This window comes from Henckelia pumila, chromosome 4, assembly GCF_033568475.1.
Source record: "Henckelia pumila isolate YLH828 chromosome 4, ASM3356847v2, whole genome shotgun sequence".
In the NCBI taxonomy this organism is placed as follows: domain Eukaryota; kingdom Viridiplantae; phylum Streptophyta; class Magnoliopsida; order Lamiales; family Gesneriaceae; genus Henckelia; species Henckelia pumila.
This window is the reverse complement of record NC_133123.1, coordinates 162,260,378-162,267,830: the sequence shown is the minus strand read 5'-3', so window position 1 is coordinate 162,267,830 and position 7,453 is coordinate 162,260,378.

Here is a 7,453-nt window from a genome sequence, read left to right as displayed (position 1 = left end):
CTTCGGGATTTACTTTGGATTGAAAAAATGGATTCACGGAGGAGTATTTATAGTCTTTTTTGGATTTGAGATTTGCAAAATCAAATTTTGACGTAAAATAATAAATTAATATTTAATAATTTCCTTAAAAGGGATATTCGCTTGGTTTTTTTGGAGTTTCTCAGAGCTTCTGAAATCAGGCTTAGGAAGTGTTTGGCTCCCGAAACTATTTTCATTTTTTCTGGGTCGAGTGTTGTTTTGTTTAGTCCCGTTTGATACATAGATGAGATAACTCTTGGATAAAATATTGATTGATAAGTGATGGATAAGAAAATATAAGTATGTATTTGATAGTTATTTTTATGTTTGATATGATTTTTAAAAGTAGGATAACTTAGTAGAAATAATTTAAATTGACCAAAATGTCTTTCTTTCTCTCTCAATTATTAACCTATTTATTTTTATTATTTATATTGAAGGGGTGGTTTTGTAAATTGCTTTTATAATCCATGTGGATAAACTTAATTAAAAGTAAAATGTGTTGATGAGTTATCAATGAGTTATCTAACTTTTAATCAATCCTTATTTTTATCTATGATCAATGATTACATCAAACATGTGATTGCAAGACAATCAAGAGTTTATCCAACATACCAAACGGAGCCTCGTGTATATTATACACTCGATTCTAATATGTAAATTGCTTTAATTATTTTAGGTAGTGTTTGTAACCTCTAATAATAAATGATTATGGATATTTTGTTAACAAATTTGTTTAAAGAATATCCATAATCACTTATTTTTAGAAGTTGCAAACCTACCTTAAATGCATTTAAATGTTTTGAATCATGAAATTGACAATATGTTAAACGTAAATTGCTTTAATCTATTTAAATACTTACGTTTAAATGCTTTGAATCATGTAATTTGACAATATGTTAAACAAAATACTGAGGAGATTATAATGATCAACTCTCATTTTCATTATTTGCATGACATTACACTTATTGTATTTTTGAAATAATTATGTTTTTGTTTCGCACTTTGACTTGATATTACTTTAGTAACAAAAATCTTTATGATACGGTCTCACAAATTAATTTTATGAAACGTATCTCTTATTCGACTCAATTAATGAAAAAATATTTTTTTATGTTAAGATTAAACAAAATTGAATAATATTTCATTGATGCGAAATAGCTTTCATTGATAATTTTTTCCAAAAATGACCCATTAGATGTTCATTATATTTTTGTAGTTGAAATGAAAAATGTTGATCAATCGTTTCACTTATAAATTCTTTTAAATTTCAAAATTACATCAACAATTTTATAAAATATCCAATTATGAAATTCTACCACAAAATGTTCAATGCACGAATTAATTAGATGCAAAAATCAGTAAATTTAAGGCACTGTTTGGTTCATGAATTGGATGATAATGGATTAATAATATAAAGATTTTAAATCAATATACTTGAATTAGACAATGGTGCATGGAACTAATCCTTGGAAGAACTTGAGCCAAGCATTGGACAAAACAATGATTATTAATCAATCAATGTGTTATCATTTAATCAAACGGTGCTTAAAATTCATTCATAAATAGTGTTCAAATAGATGAAATATGTGAACTATTGATGCTTCCAAATTCCAATCAACACTTCCTAACACGAGTTTTTCACATGGAGATTAATTCTTTTTTCTTCAATAAACTCATCCTCTAGTAAAATATTTCGAATTTAGCTAAGTATGTTCATTTTCACAAATCCCCCAAACGGAGCCTTGAAATGATGGCCCGGTCCAATGCAGTTGAGATTCGTGGCAGTAGTGAGGTGTTAGCCGTTAAGTGTCGCTACCTTAAGTTTGTGGCACGTGGAAACGGGTGATGCCGATACTGGGCCGGGTTCTTGTACTGGGCCCGAGACCCGCCATTTCCTGACACAACTAACCTCTCTCTTTCACTTTGACATTTCAACGACGATTTTCAGTTTTATGTACTGACGAGTGAGTCCATTTAGGAAAAATAAATAATAAATAAATAGCAAAGGTGGGGGCTAATTGCATCACCACCCCCTATGAAAAGTCTAAAAGGCATAAAACACTCTGTGTAAAATTAATAGCATGTTAGACCCTATGTTTTAAAAAAATTAGCATAAAAACCCCTATAAAAGGGTATAAATGTGCCCGAGTTTGTATAATATAGGGGTGAAATGCGCTATATTTTAGAAAACTGAGGGATGAATTAGCCAATTAATATTTTTTAGGGGGTTTTATGACTTTTAGACTTTTCACAGGGGATATTAATGAAATTAGCCCGCAAAGGTGGTGATATTGCTTTTTTGGGTAGTGAATTGTGTAAAATAAAAATATAGCAATGTTTTTTTGAAGTTTTTCTAAACACTATTTTAATAGGTTTAAAACCACTCTTTTTCTGTGCGACAGATCGACTTGATTTATATGTGCGGGAAAAAAAATTAGATTTAAAAGATAACATTTTCGTTAGTTTGATCGGAGATTCATATCACGAAGTGACTCGTAAGATTGTCTCATAGAAATTGTTAACAAGGTGTACTCCGAATTCCGAAAAACTTGTACAGCAACAGCAACAAATGCAGCAACTAGTCGAGACGATAGAATCTCTCTATCCGCAAGACAAAATTGCCTGTTAACAGTGCTCAACATTGGCGGCAATCGTCTCTAAGATACAACGACTATACAATCGAGATATAGCAGCACAACAAATATCTCGATGTTCGTCGAACGAAAATATATATATCAACTTTTTCTTTTGTGAGAAAAAAAGGAAGAATTGCAGAGAAATCTGATGTATCACGTTAGCCAGGGGCGAACCCATACTGGGTCCAGGGGGGCACGGGCCCCCCTCAATTTTTTTAAATAAATTTTTATTATATATATATTATTTAATTAATAAAAGAAAATATAGTACATGCATGTCAATTTTAACTCATATTGGTGTTATACATTGAAAATTATAAATATTTAGGAACTTATCAAATAATTATATAATAAATTTTTACAAATTGATGACAATGTTTTAAATTTTCTGTTTGTCTTTTAGTGATATAAATTATGCATTCATGATTTTTTTATAATGAATTGCATCGTTTAACATAGTTAAATTTTTATTTTTACTTGAATTAAATTTCTATAATATCTCAATTTTTAAAATGTGTTTAGCTTGTATCTTTTTATTTTTAAAATTGTTAATAGAAATATGACAAAATGAACTAAATTTAATGTATACAAAATAGAGAAAACAAACTGGTCACCCAAACTACCACCCGACAGAGCAACACATGACTTCGCTATTAGTTGTGCCCCCCCTGAAAAAAAAATTTGGGTCCGCCCCTGACGTTAGCAGATGTTCCAGATTACTATATCTGTGTTATAACAGTATATCTATGACTCCAAAGAACACATTTTTATGGCGTACAGATGCAACTCATGACAAAAAAAGCCCAGAAAGAGACGCAACTTTCGGACTGTAGAAAGCGCTCAACTTAAATAATAGAATATTATTTTTGAACCAAATTTTATCCAAAAAAGAATAATAGGATCATAAGACCCCACCCCCCTCGCCTCACCGAGCCGGCCGCGCGCGTGTGTTTGTTGCATGGATTAGCGTCTTGCCCCTTTACAAAATATCTGGTGCCCTAAGGGCCCAATCCCATAATCCAAAGTTGGATTATATAAGGTGAACAATACATTGAACATGTTTCAATGTGGGACAAACCAAAATAAGTTTTCCCTCCAATTTATTCACCAAATTTCAAATTTGTTTCAACACTTGGGACAAGTGAGTCATTTTCACTTATCAAAATTATTGGGTATAAAATTATGTATTTTTTAAAAATAGATAAAATTGATAAAATGAGTCATAAAAAATATGAGAAATTAGGAGGAAAAAAAAAGAATTAAAGAAGGGTATATTAGGATTTCTATATAATTTTTTCCATAAATATTGTGAAGGATATGTTATACCTCATGTAATTAAGGATGAGAAATCCAATGAAATTCAATGTATAATTACGGGCCTTGATATTTGAAGAAAAATGATTTTTTGTAAGTAAACAATGGATTATATTGAATTAATAAACTCATCTTATGGTTATCAAGTCAAGTAAACACACTCATATAATATTTTTATTCAATGGGTTGGGTCGGAGATTCATATCACAAAATTAACTTGTGATCTCGTCTTATATGAATTTTTGTGTTACTTGATCAAGAGAATATTACATCATACGATGATTAGTTCAAAATTAATTGAGACATAAATGCATCAAAATTTTTATTTTTAGGATAAGAAACCTGATTCACGACCCAAATCCAATCGTAACAAGTTTCCACCCACTAGAAAGCGTCGATGTCTGAGCATATCTGACGTCAAAGTTTTAAATTTAAGATAAGATATTGATTCAAGACTGAATTTTAACAAGTTTATCCTCACTCAAATAAAAAGATTTCAGGAAAACTCGATTTTTAGAAATCATCAAAATCTAGATATTTGACACCAAAATCACAAATTTAAAATAAGATAACTGAATGAAGATTTAATTACAAGAAGTTTCTTTCCCAACTCGAAAAACCCAGACATATGTCACACGCTAATGTACAAGTACAATGTAATCTAACATTATTCTCACATAATTAATTTGTGACATCGTTTCAGAGGAACTTTTGTGTTAAATATATAATTTTTTTTTTTTGAAAGAATGTTAAATATATACTTACTTGGGAAGTTCTAACCAAATAGATGAAATTTTATTCAAATTTACTTACAAGAAGTTTAAACTTTCGCATAATCGTTACCCTAATATTAATTAGGGGAAATTGCATATATCACCCTTGTGAAATCCCGTGTTAGCTAATAACTCCCTGTGAAATTTTTTTAAGCTAATAACCCCCTGTGATTCTAGATTTGTAGCATACACACCCCTTCTGGCTAAAAAATGACGAAAATGCCCTCGACTTTTATGAACTATTTAATTTATTATTTATTTTATGTAGGGGTATTTTCGTCATTTTTTAGCTGAAAAGGGTGTGTATGCTACAAATCTAGAATCACAGGGGGTTATTAGCTTAAAAAATTTTCACAGGGGGTTATTAGCTAACACGGAATTTCATAAGGGTGATATATGCAATTTTCCCTATTAATTATCCCCAAAAATAAAAACACTGCAACAACAAAAAATTTGAAACTCACAACGTAAAAAATCGTTACCCTAATATTAGACGAATTTAACTGTAATTCAGTAATAACTTATGGATTAAAATTTTCTATATTAGTATCCATTTATCTTACTATTTAATTAAAAATTGATACCATTTAAGAACTGATTTAATTTGGTGAAACTCATAATGAAATTATAGTGATATCCATTATTTGTTTAAGTAGGTCTTCTATGAACCGTCTCACGTATCTATATATAGATATGTGAGACGGGTCGATCCAATTCATATCTAAAATAAAAGTTAACGTTTCTTTATGTGTCGAGTCAGACTGAAATATATTTTACAAAATTGATCTGTGAAATTTGTGATTTCCTTTTTTTGCACAAAAACATTTGATACTTGTAAGACTAATTTCAACCACATTATCGTAAATTATATTTATTTTAAATATTCAAGTTCGTTTTGACGTATCTAGTTTTGGCATAAAAAGAAGTTTGACGCTTACCAGACCTAGCAAAGCTAGCTCATTTTTGACGTATCTAGTTTTGGTAGAAAAATAATACTTTTGTATCTGGTGTTGTACCCAACACCTCTTTGAATCAAATGGACTCATGATCTAATGGCTGCGTGATCTAAATTCCAAAAACAATATTTGTATTAAAACTAATTGCTAGGCTTTTTTAGGTACTTTTTTATATTTGTTTATTCAGCCCAATTAAAGTGTTCACATAAATTCCAATTGGGCTGTGATCATTGAAGTATAAATTTGTATTTCGTAATACATACGTGAATAAGTTGTGGGCTGTAATTTTCCCTTGAATTGAGCTTCATTACTGTTGAAACCCAAACAAGATATTTATTGTTTTAACATTTCTCCATCAACACAATGACCACTACTCCACTATGGTATCTTTTACAAAAATATAATATACTCGTACGCATGCATGTGTGTTTGTATATTTAGATATCATTAATTAATATAGATAATAAGATATTGATTGATTATTCATTTTTATTATATTCATTGTTTGGTTAAGCTCAACAAAAAAAAAGTAAGATTGTGCATAATTAGATCTTATTGAATTATATTGCTTTATCATCCTAATATCATTCAAGTCACATCATCTCACCACTGTTAACTTGTTTGTTCATACGAGGAGATTTGTTATAATCGAGACTCAAACATGATATCTCGATTTTCACCCAGGGCGGGACTTGAGCACAATCTGATGAAGTCATTCGCTTCAAGGCCCAAGATTGGAGGGAGCCCAAAAAAATCAGTTCTATTATTATATATATATAGATATATAAAGATACTGTTAGGTTTAAAATCACATTAATATTTTGAATGTTCTATTTTTTTTTGAGTTTTATATATAAATAATAACTCCTAAAATTTGTATGTTTTATTTTATATTTTATAGTTTTAAATGATAAAATTCATAGTTCATTTTAAGGAGGCCTATGTTCAAAAAATTCGATTAAGACCAAGAAAATCTCAAATACGGCACTGTTCTCACCTTCCTAAGATTATCTATTCACGACAACATGACTGATTAAATTTTCTTAGGTAGTACTGTTTGCGTGAGAAGGAGAAGTGGCTATATCACCACCACTTGCTTGTTTCTATCGTTAATAATTCAAACTCATTCACCCAATTATCTTTTTAGCCAAAACCTTTTCCAAATGTTCTAAATTAAAAAATGTCACGATCAAACCTTAAGTTTTACAATTAAAATGGGTTTAGTACAAGATCAAACACGAAAAAATGTTTTACCTTTTATTATAATTTTAATTATATAACTATATTAATAGATTAAATAACACATAAATATAAAAATTTTAAGAATAAATAAATAAATTTTCAAGTTATATATCAATTACATACGTCTCAAATCACAACTAGTGTGAAGTAAAACTTTTTGTCGATCGTTGTATGAAAAAGTGGAATCCTTTTGTCGCAAAGAAAGGAAGAGTTCATGACAATATATTTAATGTATTTAGTGTTTTTTTTGTTTACCATTTTGTTATTTTAAATTAGCGCTTAATATGATCCATCAAAAAGTTAATCGTTTTTTCACTTTTTTATCCGAAACGAAAATTTTGCTCACATTTTATTTTTAATCGTTGTTTTTTCGTGTCTTTTTTTAAAAAAATAATTTTTCGCGCTTTTTAGAGAAAAACTTTTTTTCCAAAAAAGAGTGGTTGAAGTATGCCCCCAAGCTTCCACTAATCATCTCCACAAGACGAACAACGTACAAATTGATAATGTCTCT